Here is a 19,645-nt window from a genome sequence, read left to right as displayed (position 1 = left end):
GCCTAACCTCATGTAAGAGCCCATGCAGATATAAAATAGTAAGCCAAACTTGGCGTTTGCAAGAAGAACGGTGCCTTGAAACTGACAGCAGCAACAACAATTTAATTATCCACAATCACAGTGTCACTCAGCTTTTCACCCCATCCAAACCACCAGCCATCCTCTCACTAAAAACCAAAAAAAACTCCCCAAAACACACACACACACACACACATTAAAGCACAGAGAATCATGAGATTTGTTTGTTTGTTTATTCATCCTGTAGAATGTTTCTGTAGCCACTGAGCCAACTATAATACTCGTCATAAAAAGTAGGCAGATCCGTTTGAGGGCAAATCTTTATGATGAGGCCGTTTATTAAAAAAACCAAATACAGGTTGACCCAAAAACAATGCAACCCACAACAAGTTAATAACCTACATTTGTGGACATAAACTTCAGCCTATGCATGACCCTTCTACAAAGTGACAATTTTGAAGATCAAATAGGCTGACTTTTGTGCAATTTTAAATTAAGTTCCCAATTTTGGGGATCGACTCAACGGTACGGGTTTTAAAATTGAGCGGTAGCCAAACTTGCCCGATCTAAGCGCTCAAGATTGTAACATTCGGGGCAGTTCAAATCACAAAAGTATACCTTAATCAACATTCAGATCTGGGAATCCCTGTTTTGGACTTGGAGTATTCTCAAACAAACTTGGTGTATTTTTTTTTAAATGAGCGTACTCCACATTTAAACATGCTTCACACGCGTCTGTCTATGAGTATATAACTGCTTTCTTCAGGTCACCGATGATCTAGGGGGTGTATACTCAGACATTCAGATAATATAAAAGCTAAAAGTCTGGAGGGTTTAAATTAAGTAAGTATTGATACCGTTCATGGTCAAACTTCGTTTTAGTGAATCGACCGCCGAATTTGGAATTTATTTTTTTGAAATAGAGCACAAAAGTCAGACCATTTGACCAGTTACATTTGATCTACAAAATGTCCACTTTGTGGAAGGGTCATGCACTGGCTGCGGTTTATGTACCTTAAAAATAAAGTGATTCGGTCAACAGATGTAGAAGTTATTAGCATTGTTTTAGTGTTACATTTTTTGGTTTATCCTGTATATGACTGAAAAAAGCCATTCATTCCCCAAACCTATTCAGAAAGCAGATTGGGTTTATATGACATAGTGTTTATACAGTGGAAAATACAACACAGACACCCTGCAAAATCAAATTCGCAAAATCAATGTTCCCGCGTTAAAATTGACAAAAAATCAGAACTGCCAAAACAAAACATCTTCTGCACGTCAATAGAAAAAACAATCAAATCTGCATCCAAATCAGTCAGTTTTGTTCACATATCTGGTCTAACACTGACATTAAGGCATGTTGATTTGTGTAGGTGTCATTCCTCTGAGAAGCTGTAAAAGGCAGTTTTAGTGGGTAATGAGACAAAAACCGGTACGTTTTCGTAACTCCTCAACGCATTGCCTTCAACGTTGCGGTGATTTGTGCTAACAGTAGTAACACATGTGGGAAAGTTCATACGGATTTTAAAGTCATTTGAGACATTAGTCTGCTGTTAATTGACATGCCAGAAAGAGTTCTTAAATTGATGGTAGGTCTTCGTTGACTCATTGAAAAACAATTAATTTGTTGTTATCTTCAAGAACAATAACAGATGCGCCACACAATTAAATTTCATGTACATATTTTATCAGACATTGGCGGTATGAGGATTTCAACGCGAACATTAATATTTTGCCTCATTCAGAGCGCTGAGCGCAAATGTAGGCCTACGCCTAGAAAAGCTCACGGCTGACACGCTTAACTGATCATGGCTCTTTCATTTTCCAAGAATGTGTGTGTGCGTACAAGTGCGCTGTGAACAGTCATAGTTGAAAATGTATGAAATTAAAGGTAAATTGAAGCTTTCATTTTTCTTAATGCATGCTAATTACATTTAGTCAAGTTTTGACTAAATGTTTTAACGTAGAGGGGGGAATCGAGACGAGGGTCGTGGTGTATGTGCGTGCGTGCGTGCGTGTGTGTGTGTCTGTGTGTGTGTGTAGAGCGATTCAGACTAAACTACTGGACCGATCTTTATGACATTTGACATGAGAGTTCCTGGGTATGAAATCCCCGAACGTTTTTTTTCATTTTTTTGATAGATGTCTTTGATGACATCATATCCGGCTTTTCGTGACAGTTGAGGCGGCACTGTCACGCCCTCATTTTTCAACCAAATTGGTTGAAATTTTGGTCAAGTAATCTTCGACGAAGCCCGGACTTCGGTATTGTATTTCAGCTTGGTGGCTTAAAAATTAATTAATGACTTTGGTCATTAAAAATCTGAAAATTGTAAATAAAAATAAAAATTTATAAAACGATCCAAATTTACGTTCATCTTATTCTCCATCATTTTCTGATTCCAAAAACATATAAATATGTTATATTTGGATTAAAAACAAGCTCTGGAAATTAAATATATAAAAATTATTATCAAAATTAAATTGTCGAAATCAATTTAAAAACACTTTCATCTTATTCCTTGTCGGTTCCTGATTCCAAAAACATATAGATATGATATGTTTGGATTAAAAACACACTCAGAAAGTTAAAACAAAGAGAGGTACAGAAACGCGTGCTATCCTTCTTAGCGCAACTACTACCCCGCTCTTCTTGTCAATTTCACTGCCTTTGCCATGAGCGGTGGACTGACGATGCTACGAGTATACGGTCTTGCTGAAAAATGGCATTGCGTTCAGTTTCATTCTGTGAGTTCGACAGCTACTTTTACTTGACTAAATGTTGTATTTTCGCCTTACGCGACTTGTTTTTTTTACAAATTCAGTTCATTGGACAGGGTACATTTTTATTTTTAAAATTCGTTCTGGCATGTCGCGCAACAGCAGAACTAATATCTCACATGACTTGAGATTCCGTGTGTACTTAACGACATGTGTTAGCCCAAATCACTGACAAGTTTTAAGACAATGCGTTGAGGAGTTACTGAAATGTACCATTTTTTGGTCTCATTTTTGTACTCAACGACGTGTGTTAGCACAAATCACTGACAGTTTTAAGACAATGCGTTGAGGAGTTCTGAAATGTACCATTTTTGGTCTCATTACCCGCTAAAACGACTTCAAAAACTGAGAGGATTGACAACTACACGCTCAGCATGCCATAGCGTTCATGTTAGACAAGATATATGTGAACAAAACGGACTGTTTTGGATAAAGATTTGATTGTTCTGTCTAATGACATGCAAAACATGTTTGAGTTTCGGTTTAGTTGTTCTGATTTGTGTTGTTGATTTTAACACGGGAAGCTTGATTTTGTGAATTTGATTTGTGGGAGGGGGGGGGGGGGGTGTCTGTGTTGCAGGTTTCACTGCATAGACACTACGTCATGAAAACCCAATTTTGTTTCTGAATAAAGTAGGGAAATTAATGGCCTTTTCAGTCATATACTTGGTCAGTTTTCAATCAACAGCCTCATCAGTAAGATCTGCCCTCAAACGCATCTGCCTACTTTTTATGACGGGTAGTGTAGAAACCTCTGCAAGCATTCTCAGCCGAATCAGATGGAAAAGCACAGAATTGTGATGGTACTCTGAATTTGATCATCGTCCCCAGCGAACCCAGGAACCAAGGTGCAAACAGCCTTCCCTTAATGTAGCGGTCCTTCCTGAAAAATAAAGAAAACATATAACTGAGCACCTTCAGTATTCACGGGGATGGGTTTTGGTTAGCGAGGGGAGGGTGTGTGTTGGGGGGAGAAGGTGTGTACGTGTTGAGCAGTGTGTGTGTGTGTGTGTGTGTGTGTGTGTGGGGGGGGGGGGGTGAGGAAGCACTTGCTCTTCACATGACCATTGGGATCGGGGATGGTGTGTGTGATATTGTAATCTAAACATTAAAAAAAAATCTGTGCGTGTATGAACTTTGTGCTCGGCAGAAATGTTTCTCGATTTTAGTCAAAAACAAGTGTGCCCTCAACCCACACACTTTCGCTCTTCAGCATCAACACTAGACAGTTTGAGTTTCATTGGGAAATGTGTCTCGATTTCAGTCCAAAACAGAACTTTCAGGATCCAAAGCACTCGCCTGTCAGCCTTTTTATTAAAATACATTCAACCCACCACATTTTCCAGTGATGAAGATTCTGGGGATGTGTGTTGATCCCATTGATTTTGGCCATTTCAGATCTGGCCAGTTGTACATGGGATAGGAACATAACTTCACCCAGACACATAAAATATTGACACCCTGACAGTCAGTGACTGCTTCATGTGCATAGTTGAATTTTGTTTATGAACGAATTTCTCAAAAGTCACTCGCAGAAGTAAAGAAGTAACATTTTTGTTAATCTGAGAGTGGTTTCCACAACAAAATCTAACTCTGAGCAGGAAGAAGCCAGGGTGTTGAATGTAGAAGTATCCGAGTGAACAGATTCATTCTTATTCCATGTAAAAGCCTGGCAAGATCTAGGATGGTGAGCCAAGGGAAGAATAACTGTATGTGCCTTTAAAATAATTCCAGTAAATTAGTAATGATTTCATTTTATCTTGCAATTTTGTTTTACTTTCCTGTGCTGCATTAGTTCATTCACACTGTGTAATTTACTTTAAGAATAGTGGCAAAGGATTTGAGAAGAGAAAGAGAACTAAAACCAAGCTTTATGTACCATTTTGTATAAATAGTACAAATTGTACTATGCAAGGATACATACAGATGTAAGAATTTATTTTATACAAAGCCGTAATGTTTTTGTGTCAATAAACTTGCATCTCCTGCCACTACTCTCAGATTCAGATGTAACAAGTGTTGACATAGCTGAATGTATCTATCTAGATTGTAAGTGCATCTAATGTGAAACGCAGATCTCTTTACAACACAACGTACAAAAGTCTGCCAAAAACATCTACACAGCTTCAAACTACTATCACCAGTGCCAATTTACATATATCATAAATCAATTTTACAATAACAATTTAATAGGCACAAGCAGGTACTTGGTAGTGGTACAGAAATGTGTGACTTACTCTTCATGGTAGTCTGTAAAGCAGCATGTCCACTCAGTCTGAATCCTCTCCAGAATCCATATATATATATCTGAATGCAAGAGCTGTATGAACACTTCATCACACATCATCTCTGGTTTCTTAGGAGGCCTGAAAAAACACACCATAAAATAATTAATTAACAATAAATAATAACTGTATTATAATTAAACCACTCGCTCATTGATTCTTTTATTCCCTCTTTCACAATCATAGTTTATACAGCAGCATTTACCTCTGACTCTGTTCATGCAGAGTAAATATCAAGTATTTAAACAGAAAAATAAGTCATTCTTGAATAACCCTTCTAAAAATACACAATAGACACACTTTCAGTGGCAGTGATTCAAGTGAAGTCAGTTTCTTTCTTCATTTGAAAACACACAAAAATTGTTTTGGGCCAGTTAGTGTTACTCTTGGCTTTACACACTTACTATATCAAATTATACATGCATTCAGCTTAGAAAACATACTTCTAATGTTGGGAGTGCAGTGTGAGCCATGACATTTACAGCAAATAAGGATACACAACAGTTCATTCAGAGATAGATTTGCCATTCACTGCATTATATTGTTAGTTGAATGAGATAGATCTACAGCGATGCTTCAATGCATTAGATTAGCTTTGTTTTAGTGTCTACTGTTCATTGCTCCACCGTGGGAAATTCAGTCAACAGTGCACAGTTCCGAAGAAACAGATGCTGCTGTGCATAATCATTGATGCATTGACGATCGTTCATTGTCAATGTCACTGTCAGAAAAACAACAACTGTATCTTTCATCGTCACCACTACACAATGGCTCGTAGGCCTATTTTCCTATGACACTGAACACGGTTTCGGAGACACTCAGACAGTACTGCCTGGCCCATAGATCTAGATCTACCCTTGCTCTCACTTTCTAACAAACTGATGTATTATTGCAATATAATCTGACACACACTCACACACCGAGGCGCACAAACGAACACACACACCGTGGGACACACAAACTACACGCACACAACGGATGAATCTTGCTCTTACCTGTTGGATGATCCAAACCGATTAAAATCGGCGACAGGAAGATGTACAAGCCAAATTTGTACAGTCGCTGATGTAAAAAGTGGAAATTTAGTCAATGTTCATAGCAAATCTCCCGACTCAAGGTAGATCGTGTCCCAAATCAGCTGTGCCGGTCACTTCACGACTTGTATTTGAACCCCCTCCAAAGCGCAATCAATGTTTCAACTTCTTTGTCGACATCATTCTTTGGTTCATGCGTCGGACTGCCGAATATTTGATTTTTTTGTACAGCAAAATCAAAGACTGTCATGGCGGCCGCCATTTGTGTTTTTGCAATAGTTCGAAACTAAGGAATTTGGTCCTCCTCGGAGGAGGACCAAATTTAGGCAAGTTAGTCACCAACTTAGGTCGGAACATTTGAAAATATCGTGCCATGCATTGCGCACTAGAGCGATAGTTTCGAACTTTGGATTTAGTTCCCAACTAGCTTGATAGTCTCCATTCATGCATTCCACTACTGGTCAGGGGTCGCGCGAAGGATTGTGGTCCAGTTCTCACCTCGCCGATTCGCCGGGGAAGACGATTTCATGTTGTTCGGTTTCTAAGCTCCAGAAAAGTAAATAAAGAAGATACCAAAGGGAGATTTCCTACAATTTGATCTGCACAGCGTGTTTCCAATGTCCACGCGAGGAAGAGCTGTCGAAAGCGCGGCAGTCAGTGTCGATCTTGCAGCCGTATCCCGGTAAGTTCAGAGACAGATCTAGTGTCTCCCACTCTCATAACGTGTCACCTACTGTTAATCCGTTTTGTTTTAATTTCTTTTTATTTCAGCAGACACGGATGTCAAACACAGTGCTAGGCAGTCACCTCTAGTGAAATGAGTTGATCTAAAGTGCCTGTAGTCTAATGTTTGGATGTCTTTGCTCGTGGTTCGATTTATGTGAATTTCAAGACTTGCAGTAGAGTCTCAAGTTAAGTTTACTCTGCCCGAAAAAAACTGTCCACCATTTACTTGAACATGCAGATATAAGGAAACAGAATGAATCTGTTCTCAAAGTCAAAATGATCACGATTTTTTCCTCAGATTCAAAACATGCACTGTCATGGTTTTGTCTGTACAATTTAGTAAGTCTTAAGTACTTTGCAACAACTTCCTTGAACGTGAAAGACAGTTTTTGAATGCTAGATCTGTATCGCGTTTCATTCCAGACTCGATCCTCTCTTTGATTGTAGATCTACTGTTTGCTGTTTACGCACTATCATATGATTCGCTATGTAACGTTTGGTAAGCTTACCTTGCAACAGCTTTCTTGTCTTTGTTGGCATTTCTGGCTGTGTTGACCGTCAGAATTATTTTAAGAACCAGGCTGCTGCAGTCGACATGTTTCGCATATTGTAGGTTCACCATGCTGCATAGGTAAAGTGGCTTGTATAACCTGACTATTCTGTTTCAAAACACTGTTTATATTTGTGTAGGTTGTAGTCATCATAACTAATCGCATTTTGCCATTTGTTTCAGAAAGGAGGTTAACCTACAACAAGATCGACGCTATGATATATGCCTCTGCCACATGAAGACTTCCGAATTTAGATCTACTCGGCATGGTGACAAGTCTTGATGAAAAGTATAGGACTGAGGACAGCAGTGGAAAAAGTGCCCACATGGCAGGTACCTAACCTATTACCCTAGTCATTTTATCTGTTTGCCTTCTTTTGAAAATTATACATGGAGTTGATATGATGCGTTAGTTTTAACTGTGTGTGTGTGTGCGTGTGTGTGTGTGTGTGTGTGTGTGTGTGTGTGTGTGTGTGTGTGTGTGTGTGTGTGTGTGTGTGTTACGGAGTGAGTGAGTTTGTGTTATGTTACTGTTTGTTGATTTCTTACGGGAGCCTTGAAGGCTTCGCCTCTTGTTTTCTTCTATAATGACGTTTGTCTCGGGGACTTTGGCATCATAAGCCGTGGAAAAACAGGTCCCTGCCAGACTTGCTTGACATGACCTCATTTACATGATATACACACGTGTGATTTGAACGATTATGATCTCACGGGTGTCTCTCTCACGTATGTACGATAAATATATATACACACCAGGGTGGATCAGTTAGTTTGTAAGGGGGGTGTTCTTAGAATTCAAGTGTGTAAATCGAGGTCGCTAAGTGCCCGAGACCGATCAAGGGGCATACCGGGTGGGCAAAACAGTCCTTTGTGTAGATAAAAGAATGGATAGTATCACTTTATCATAATACACTACTTATCACTGTGCATGCCGAAAATCATCGAGGATTGTCGAGGGCGTACACATACAATTATCACTCATTTAGTGGTAAAAACGTTATAACACAAAATTTGCTCGACAGATCATAACCAAATTTGAACACAGCTTAGTTCACTATAATTATACCGTTACTATACCTAAGAAAACCATAGGGTGTTTCTTTATTGCTTACACCACAATTATCCCCGCACCACCCCCACCCCCATATCTTGACTGACAAAAATGATGAAAAAATTAATTTAGGAGTCAAGTAGGTCAGTTGGTAGGGAGAAGTGTACAAAGTTTCATAAAAATCTGTATAGTAGTTTTCTCTGAATCGCAATACAAACACATACAACCAACCACTTAGTGCCCTTAGTGCACCGATACCCCCTACCAACCCCCCCCCCTCCCCCAATCCACCTCACACATCCCTCCCCGTCCACCACTGATCACAAGCGCACAAACACACAAACATACACACACACACACACACACACACACACACACACACACACACACACACACACACACACCCCCAGGGTGAATCAAAGAGTTTGTAAGAGGAGTGTCAGTATTTATAAATCAAGAGTGTAAATCGAGAACGAGAAGAAAACGAGACTGTTTTCATTTAGTGGTAACAACGTTATAGGGCCAAAAAAAAAAATTGTCTGTTTAGGGTAACCCGACCGACCCTATCGATTTGGCGCCGACCCAAAAACTTTTTTTTGATTTCAAAAAAAAAATAAAAATAAAAAAGAGGTAAAAATGCTAAAAAGAGACATTTGGCGTTTCTTTCTCTCCCTTTCTCTCTGTTTTATTTATACGTTAGTTTTGAAACATGTATTCATCAAATATAAGAAGTGAATGTTCAGCCAACATAGCATTTACACACACACACACACACACACACACACACACACACACACACACACAAAAAAACCTACCTACCTACCGACCCTACTTTTTTTGGTCATGTTACCCTAAACAGACAATTTTTTTTTTTGGCCTAACACAAAAATGTCATCTCAAATCAGAACCAAATTTGAAAACAGCAAAGTTCACTGTACCCTTACAAAAAAAAAAGTGTTTCCTTTTTTCTTACTCAAAAATGTTTCCCGCTCCAACCCCACCAACATATCTTGGCTGACAAAAATGTAGAAACAAATCATTTGTGAGCCCAGCATGTCAGTTGGTAGAGCACTGACCCAAGTGTTTGAATCCGGGTGAAGGGGTGGGGGTCAGAAAACGTGTTTGCAAAGTTTCTTAAAGATCTGTCCCGTAGTTTTTGTTTGAATTGCACTACAAACAGTTAGTGTCCTTATTGCCCCGGCGCAATCCCAACCCACCAACCTCCCAAATACCCCCCCCCCTCCCCCGCCCGCTCTCGTCAACTTTTAATCACACACACACACACACACACACACACACACACACACACACACACACACACACACACACTCACACACACTTTCAAGCGCACACACACATTGAGTGAGTCTATTATAGCCACTGCTTGTACTAAAACGATAAAATCCACATAACAACGAAAGAAACAAAAAATTTATAACGCAAGTCCAGATTTACAGCTCCAAGCGATTTAGAATTCCAATAACCTCACACACACACACTCACACACACACACACACACACAGACACACAAACACACACATACAAACACACACACACACCTACCCACACACACACACACACGCAAGCAAACTAACCCCTCATAGCGATAAGAATAAGTTCAGTCAATAACTACATTAATTTTACAATAAGAATACATCTCTCTCTCGCTCTCTCTCTCTCTCTCTCTCTCTCTCTCTCTCTCTCTCTCTCTCTCTCTCTCTCTCTCTCTCTCTCTCTCTCTCTCTCTCTCTGTGGCTTTGTTTCTTTATTTGGTGATTAACGTCGTTTTCAACCGTTCAAGGTTATATCGCGACGGGGAAAGGGATGGGATAGAGCCACTTGTTAATTGTTTCTTGTTCACAAAAGCACTAATAAAAAAAATTGCTCCAGGGGCTTGCAACGTAGTACAATATATGACCTTACTGGGAGAATGCAAGTTTCCAGTACAAAGGACTTAACATTTCTTACATACTGCTTGACTAAAATCTTTACAAACATTGACTATATTCTATACAAGAAACACGGAGAAACAGAATCCGTTTGTCGCCTCTTACGACATGCTGGGGATCATCGGGTAAATTCTTCCTCCTAACCCGCGGGGGGTCTCTCTGTGGCCTTAATATAATTGTAGTGGACGAGTGGAAGGTAGTGGAATCGAAGCCCAAGTCCAAGCGTCTTGTTTCAACTTTTTATTCAAGAAAACAATGCAAGTGAACGTAGAGGCCGAAGGCGAAACCCGTAGACAGCGAAGCAAGTGTTGTGTCGTGTTCAGCTGCAAGGAGCGAATGAATCATTACGCTGCTACTAAAATTAATATTAAAAGTCCTACGGTTTTGAGTCATTAAGGACTTGAGTGTTTGTCCGCTTTCAGAATCTTTACGCTGGTGTTCGGCCTATACTTATAGCCCCGGCGCGGACTGCAGCGAAAGCGCCGTCCGGCGAGAATAAAAATCGCCTGAATACGGCCAGAAACACGGAATCTGTGTTTCTTACACATGCTTTACCCCGCTTTATTTAAACAAATACATAACCAATACTAACAAACATCAAATTAAAGCTACGACCTTTAGCTTTCCATTGCAATATATAGCATTTCGGAAAAAAAACACCTTATATTTATTTAGTAGGATACAAAAACAATGGTCATAGTGAAGGCACTGAACCAACTGCATTGCAGAAAATTGTAAAACTCTCTAAACTGGGATAATGGACAAATTCATAAATCATACAAAAAAGAAGAACCCTAGAAAAAAAAATTATGATATGCGTTACATGGGGGAACATTATGCAGTGACTTAGTACGAAGCGGCAGAAAACAGTGACACATCTTAGAAACAAAACCAAGATTCCACAAGCAACTACGCTTTTGTTAAAAGGATTCCAAGTAAATCATAATAAATGCAATGTTTAATGAAACCCTCTCCATTAAAGAAAGAACAGAAACAAAATTAGTTTGTGTCTCTGTGGTCATAAATCAAGATCAAATTTCCGAAAACATAGATTGTAGACAAATGTTTTGCTTCGCTGCATGTTTATTGTGGTTTGATCTTCACCACCGACTCGTTCAAAATGAGCACATACATTCCTCAGGTAGATTTGCTCTTCACAAAGATCTCTGTCTTCGATTGGAAAAATAGGTTTGTATGAGAGCCACTCGTTTTTGAACACTGCAACAGTTGTTTGGAACATGCTGGCAGCTGCAAGGATTTCAACGTCACGGTCGGACCCCCAAGAGTTAGGTCTGAGGGCACACCGCGTCATCAGTTTCCCGGCATATTCAAAAACAGGTGACGTGTTCGTTTTCGTAGGATAATTATAGCGTTGACGAAATATGTTTTTATCTTCCTGACGTGTTTTTCAAGCAAAAAAAGTCTCTCCGACAGTGTTTAGAGTTTGGCTTATCTGTCAAAATCACGTTTGAGATATCCGTGTTTGAGTTAGCTATATTTTCACAGAGTTTGGCTTGTCCGAATTAAAAATAGTCTTACAAAGAGGGGGGTCTGGCGGGGAATTGGTTTTGGTTCCAGATATCCGAGTTTTTTGCTTAAGCGTGTTTCGTTTAGGCGAGTGCGGCTGTACTAACATTACACTGACACTATACAAATAAAGGGAAACAACCTGTGAAACTTGTCGTTTTGGAAACTGTTCTGTTACACTTGAAGGGAGATAAGAATTCTACCAACTTGGCAAAATGCTCTGACCATTACCGTTATCTCTTACACACGTTAACACAAAAAGGGATATGTAGAGACAGTGACAAAAGGTCAGGTGTCATGTCTACTGTCCCGAATGACACACGATTGCTGACATTTCACCATTGCCAAAAGAATAAACATATAAGAAATAGGTAGAACATGAATGTGAAAACTGACTTTGATTGTTGATCAGTATGTTCTATACCACTAACAAATAATCTACTTACGCATAGCTGTTTGGCAAATGTATGTTGCATGGGACACACTGACATGAAAGTGGAAGATGTTTTCCCTCTAGAGAAACTACATATCAAGTTACAATTTTTGTGCTCTTCCATTCCAGTTGGCAATCAATTGTTAACGCATGTTATTAGAAAAAATAGAACGAAAACAGATTAGATAGAATGAAAAATGTACTGGTGATGTCATTTGGGACATACTGACATGAAAACGTCACCTTTTGTCATTGTCTCAAAAACAAAACAAACCAAAAAACTTATTCTGAATCACAGGTGGGCATACTGTTGACTAGAAATTGGTTGAAAAACAAAATAACTATATGCAACGTTATCCTTTGGCACGAATGCGTTTCCATACACTACCAACATTTTAAATGAAAAGCAAACATGTACAAAGTACCACTCTTACTTGAATAAGGGACTGGGTGGCCGAGTAGTAACGCACTTGCGCTCGGAAGCGAGAGGTTGCGTGTTCAGGCCTGGGTCAGGCCGCAATTTTCTCCCCCCTTTCCTAACCTAGGTGGTGGGTTCAAGTGCTAGTCTTTCGGATGAGACGAAAAACCGAGGTCCCTTCGTGTACACTACATTGGGGTGTGCACGTTAAAGATCCCACGATTGACAAAAGGGTCTTTCCTGGCAAAATTGTATAGGCATAGATAAAAATGTCCATCAAATACCCGTGGGACTTGGAATAAAGTAAAAAAATTCCATCTCACACGGCATTAAGTCTCAGGAAACATGAATACACGCATGCAGGAAAAAAAATATGGGTAGCGCCGTATGTATGGCAGCTCGCTTTCCCCGGGGAGAAAGCAGCCCGAATTTCCATGAGGGTAACCTCACTGGACTGTAAATCTTATCCAATCCAATCCAATCCAATTTGACACACTGAACACTAATTAAACCGTGAAATGAACTTTGCAAAAAGTGCGCACATCATGGCGAATACTGAAACACCACATGGTGAAAGGCCGTACCAACAAACGTACAAGACAATAAACGTTTCCCTACTACAAAGCTAATATAATTATTCCTGAACAGAACATTAATAATGGAAACAAATTGAATAATATTTACCCAATGATGGCCTTTTTGCGTCATGTTTATGGCTGATATTGATGGAACAACAAACCGTGGCTCATGCTTAGAAAAATGGCAGACCGGAAGCGCCGAAACAGGAAGCGCATAAGATTCTTACAGCAAAATGTTCCAACATATTCTAAATAAACCTTGAATCTATTTTACACATATTTGGTGTAAATTTAATAACTAAATAAAAACTAAAAAACTATCAAACTTGTAGAACTTTACTGATCAAAAAGAGCAACAACAACAAAGCTGGATTTTGACTAACATGATTTAAAAGATGGATGTGGCATAGGATTTAGCGTGGCGCCTTTCACATGTATGATGGCAACAACAAAATGACACTGACTGAAACAACCAACACAAAATGCTGGAAATACACGATGATCATTAATACGACTAGTAAAACGATAAAGGACGACTTTAACATAAAGTAAAAAAATGCTTGGTATATATCATATTCACCAAACTGAAAAAGTACAGAAATGTATGAGCTGTATGGTGTATTTAAACAAAGAAAACGTCTCTCTGGATATATTTTCAGAACAAATTAAGAACACATTTCAAAAGAAAAAAACACCTGACCATTTCACCCTTTCTGGTATGGGAACAATCAGATTCTACGTGATTCATATACATTTTGACATTCCTTATTTAATACTGAACCTTATAAACATTTTCAAAATGCTCGGACGAATGGGGACAAGATGAACTATAATGACGAACGGAATCCGGCTCCCGACACAGAAGAGCTTGCATGGCGGAGCAATCCACTCGCTGATTAAAACTCATTTATTTTCTTGGCATAGTTTTGGAGCAGTTTTCAGCAAATCATTGCTGGAGGAGATTAGGTTAAGAACAAGTCGCGTAAGGCGAAAATACAATATTTAGTCAAGTAGCTGTCGAACTCACAGAATGAAACTGAACGCACTGTATTGTTTCACAATGACCGTAGTCCGTAGAAGGCAGTGAAATTGACGAGCCTGTTTAGCGCGGAAGCAGTTGCGCTGTGCTGCATAGCACGCTTTTCTGTACCTTTCTTCGTTTGAACTTTGTAAGCGTGTTTTTAATCCAAACATATCATATCTATATGTTTTTGGAATCAGGAACCGACAAGGAATAAGTTAAAATTGTTTTTAAATCGATTTCGGAAATTTTATTTTAATCATAATTTGTATATTTTTAATTTTCAGAGCTTGTTTTTAATCCGAATATAACATATTTATATGTTTTTGGAATCAGAAAATAATGAATAATAAGATGAACGTAAATTTGGATCGTTTTATAAAAAAAAATGTAATTACAATTTTCAGATTTTAAATGACCAAAGTCATTAATTAATTTGTATGCCTCCATGCTGAAATGCAATACCAAAGTCCGGCCTTTGTCGAAGATTGCTTGGCCAAAATTTCAATCAATTTTATTAAAAAATGAGGGTGTGACAGTGCCGCCTCAACTTTTACAAAAAGCCGGATATGACGTCATCAAAGACATTTATCCAAAAAATGAAAAAAAACGTCTAGGGTTATCATACCCAGGACCTCTCATGCCAAATTTCATAAAGATCGGTCCAGTAGTTTACCCTGAATCGCTCTACACACACACACGCACAGACAGAGAGACACACACACACACATACACCACGACCCTCGTCTCGATTCCCCCTCTATGTTAAAACATTTAGTCAAAACTTGACTAAATGTAACAAGTCGCGTAAGGCGAAAATACAACATTTAGTCAAGTAGCTGTCGAACTCACAGAATGAAACTGAACGCAATGCAACGCAGCAAGACAGTATACTCGTAGCATCGTCAGTCCACCGCTCACGGCAAAGGCAGTGCCAGTGGAATTGACAAGAAGAGCGGGGTATTCGTTGCGCTGAGAAGGATAGCACGCTTTTCTGTACCTCTCTTCGTTTTAACTTTCTGAGCGTGTTTTTAATCCAAACATATCATATCTATATGTTTTTGGAATCAGGAACCGACAAGGAATAAGATGAAAGTGTTTTTAAATTGATTTCGAAAAAATATAACATATGTATATGTTTTTGGAATCAGCAAATGATGGAGAATAAGATGAACGTAAATTTGGATCGTTTTATAAAAAAAATAATTTTTTTACAATTTTCAGATTTTTAATGACCAAAGTCATAAATTAATTTGTAAGCCACCAAGCTGAAATGCAATACCGAAGTCCGGGCTTCGTCGAAGATTACTTGACCAAAATTTCAACCAATTTGGTTGAAAAATGAGGGCGTGATAGTGCCGCCTCAACTTTCACGAAAAGCCGGATATGACGTTATCAAAGACATTTATAAAAAAAATGAAAAAAAATGTCTGAGGATATCATACCCAGGAACTCTCATGTCAAATTTCATAAAGATCGGTCTAGTAGTTTAGTCTGAATCGCTCTACACACACACACACAGACACACACGCACATACACCACGACCCTCGTCTCGATTCCCCCACTACGTTAAAACATTTAGTCAAAACTTGACTAAATGTAAAAATAGAAGAACCTTAATGGTATGACTTGTTGTTTTTATTAAAAAAAAATTCTCTTGGTACGTTATTAAGTTATAAACCTGGTTTTTGATTTAAAACTGTAAGAATTTAACAGATAAAGAAAAAGACATATGAAGGAGGATGCTCCCCGCCTGTAAAAAAAACAAGTCGCGTAAGGCGAAAATACAATATTTAGTCAAGTAGCTGTCGAACTCACAGAATGAAACTGAACGCAAGACCGTATACTCGTAGCATCGTCAGTCCACCGCTCATGGCAAAGGCAGTGAAATTGACAAGAAGAGAGGGGTAGTAGTTGCGCAAAGAAGGATAGCACGCTTTTCTGTACCTCTCTTTGTTTTAACTTTCTGAGCGTGTTTTTAATCCAAACATATCATATCTATATGTTTTTGGAATCAGGAAGCGACAAGGAATAACATGAAAGTGTTTTATATTGATTTCGACAATTTATTTTTGATAATAATTTTTATATATTTAATTTTCAGAGCTTGTTTTCAATCCAAATATAACATATTTATATGTTTTTGGAATCAGCAAACAAATGGAGAATAAGATAAACGTAAATTTTGATCGTTTTATAATTTATTTTTTTTTTACAATTTTCAGATTTTTAATGACCAAAGTCATTAATTAATTTTTAAGCCACCAAGCTGAAATGCAATATCGAAGTCCGGGCTTCGTCGAAGATTACTTGACCAAAATTTCAACCAATTTGGTTGAAAAATGAGGGCGTGACAGTGCCGCCTCAACTTTCACGAAAAGCCGGATATGACGTCATCAAAGACATTTATCCAAAAAATGAAAAAAACGTTCGGGGATTTCATACCCAGGAACTCTCATGTCAAATTTCATAAAGATCGGTCCAGTAGTTTAGTCTGAATCGCTCTACACACACACACACACACACACACAGACACACGCACATACACCACGACCCTCGTCTCGATTCCCCCCTCGATGTTAAAACATTTAGTCATAACTTGACTAAATGTAAAAAGACAGAAAAAGAAAGGTGATAGCAGCCTGCATGCAATTGAGGTACCCCCCCCCCCCCCAAAAAAAAAAAAAGAAAAAAAAATGAAAAAAAATTATATATATAAATTAAATAATAATAAAAAAAAATATTGACTGACCCTTTCGTTGTAGGACGCAAAGGCCACGCCCAATGAGGTTGCGGCTTGGGTATTTCCTTGGTACCTGGCGCTTACTCTGGTTCCACCCTTGAGGTATACTGCCACAACCAGACCTGCAATAGCATCTTCTACACCGTAGGCCACGAAGCCAGCATCGTGTCCGTTAAACTGCAGGATCATGTACGATCTGCCCCTGGGGTCAGCAACCATGGTGATGAGGTACACGCCGTGTACAGGCACGGTCACGCTTTGCATAGTGACCAGTCGGATCTGGCCGAGGCTGATGCATATCAGCAGCAGCATGCGGAGTGTTGCTGTCGTTGTCGTCATCTTTACCGTGAACGTGCTTGCAGTGGATCCAACGGCGGGCCTTTGTTGTTTAATTGTTTGTGATGGTGTTGGCGTTGTTGTTGTAATTGCAACAACTATTGTTTGAGTCAGTGCGCGAAGAAAAGTGGACCACCTTGTCAGAGGAAAACGGATGAAGTCACTTCGGCGGCGAGACCTATACTAATCTTTCACCTCTGGAGACGACGTGAGAAAGACGCCAAGGACGACTGTTGGCTCTGCTTTGTAGCCTGCAGAAAACTTGACACTCGGTCGAAGAGGTCATCTTCCGTCTATACGCTTAAACCCCATGCATTGCGTGAAAAGTTCACTCTTAGTTAATTACAGCTTAAACGTCGGGTATCGCGAGAAGATGTCTCATGCAGTGTACAACTTAAACCCTGGATATTACATGAAGAGGTCACTCTCAGTTTACAGCCTAAATCCCAGGTATTACAAGAAGAGGTCACTCTCAGTTTACAGCCTAAATCCCAGGTATTACATGAAGAGGTCACTCTCAGTTTACAGCCTAAATCCCAGGTATTACATGAAGAGGTCACTCTCAGTTTACAGCTTAAATCCCAGATTTTGAATGAAGAGGTCACTCTCAGGTTACAGCTTAAACTCGAGCTATAGCACAGTCATTTGGAACTTACAGCTATCAAAAGAGAACAACAAACTCGAAAGAAAGAGTGATTTTGAGGTTTTAGTCCAAAGCGCAGTGTATTATTATCTTCATTTGAATAGTTTTGGGGGAAAATAACTTGTTTTTCGTACACAGAATAATATGATAAACTACCATTGCGTAAGAACATTGTAAAAGATGGTATGTTGGTCCATTTTGGCATACCGCACACAGCCTTCAGCCCCACAACGTGATGACGGGAAATGAAAGTAACATTTTGGCGGGAGGTGTGAACTGGCAACACTAAAGGCCTGTATAGTCATCTGCAAGACAGTTGTGCAACGCTTCTGACTGGTAATACCGTAATCTGTGACACAAAGACAAATCGTTGCTTCAGCAATGCTGTGACCTGCACTGCATGTTAAGGGACTAAGAGGCTCAAACACACTTGGATCGAGCGCAGACCTTCATGGTCGGAAACTACTAACGACAGACCTTCATGGTCGGAAACTACTAACGACAGACCTTCTCGGCAGCTGTTGTCTTCTTAAAGCGCATCCAGTTCTATACGGGGGATTTTATCGGTGTTATCCCTAAATCACATCTTTCACTTTTTGTGGATTAATACTAGTGTCATCTGTGAGAACGTATGTTGACTGTTTATGTACAGGGGATTTTATCTCTGTTGTCGCAAAGTCTTTTTTGGGAGCAAACCACTTTTTCAACTTTTGTGGATTAATACTAATGTCATCTGTGAGATATTGTTGTTAAGTTTTTAACTGTTCAAGTACATGGGATTTTCTCTCTTTTATCCCTAACCCATTTATGCCCACATTTTATTTGTTCACAAATGAGTTACCAAACACTTTGATTTTTACATCTTATAAACATATTTGGCAGTTTTTGTGTGACATCAGATTAGTTCATTTTGTTTTTGAGCGTGAAGTATTTGCGTCCCATGTTAGGGACAGTGGGAACGAATGGGTAAGGGTTTGTCACGTCACCACACAACACAGACACCAGCTTATTGCTTTGTAGAACTGTGTAATTGTTATTAAATGAACTGTCATTGAAACAATGAATTGTATTTAGAGTGACTTGTAAGACGGATATCGATAAACACTCACTTGCTGACCTGCCGATCCACCCCACCCCACCCCCCCCCCCACACACACACACACACTCACACACTCTACCTGTCTGTCTGTCTGTCTGTCTGTCCATTTGTCTGTCTGTCTGTCTGTCCGGCCGTCCATCCGTCCGGCCGTCCGGCCGTCTGATCTCTCTCTCTGTCTCTCTGTCTCTCTGTCTCTCTCTCTCTCTCCATCTCTCTCTGTCTCTCTCTCTGTGTCTCTCTCGCTCTCTCTCTCTCTCTCTCCCTCTCTCCCTCACTCTCTCTCTCTCTCCCTCTCTCCCTCTCTCTCTCACTCTCTCTCCCTCACTCTCTCTCTCTCTCTCTCTCTCTCTCTCTCTCTCTCTCTCTCTCTCTCTGTCTTTTTGTGTTAGTCTGTCTGCCCTTGTATTGTATTATATTGTATTTACTGCACTGTACTGTACTGTAGGCTA

At 39.5% G+C, this 19,645-nt stretch overlaps 2 long non-coding RNA genes across 2 annotated transcripts in view; one reads left to right on the top strand and one right to left on the bottom strand.

Annotated features, from left to right (window-relative positions):
• Window positions 1–19,645, top strand: part of LOC138976412 (uncharacterized) — a 556,176-nt gene that overhangs the window by 55,234 nt on the left and 481,297 nt on the right. The window lies entirely within an intron of this gene.
• On the bottom strand, window positions 2,607–6,579 carry LOC138976384 (uncharacterized). The gene is made up of 3 exons (XR_011458974.1): window positions 6,083–6,579; window positions 5,040–5,168; window positions 2,607–3,685 (listed from the first exon to the last, which is right to left on the bottom strand). It is a non-coding gene; the product is annotated as an uncharacterized lncRNA (long non-coding RNA).

This window comes from Littorina saxatilis, linkage group LG9 (genome assembly GCF_037325665.1).
Source record: "Littorina saxatilis isolate snail1 linkage group LG9, US_GU_Lsax_2.0, whole genome shotgun sequence".
NCBI lineage: Eukaryota > Metazoa > Mollusca > Gastropoda > Littorinimorpha > Littorinidae > Littorina > Littorina saxatilis.
Note: the sequence above shows the minus strand (reverse complement) of the source record. Positions and strands in the feature narration are given on the sequence as shown.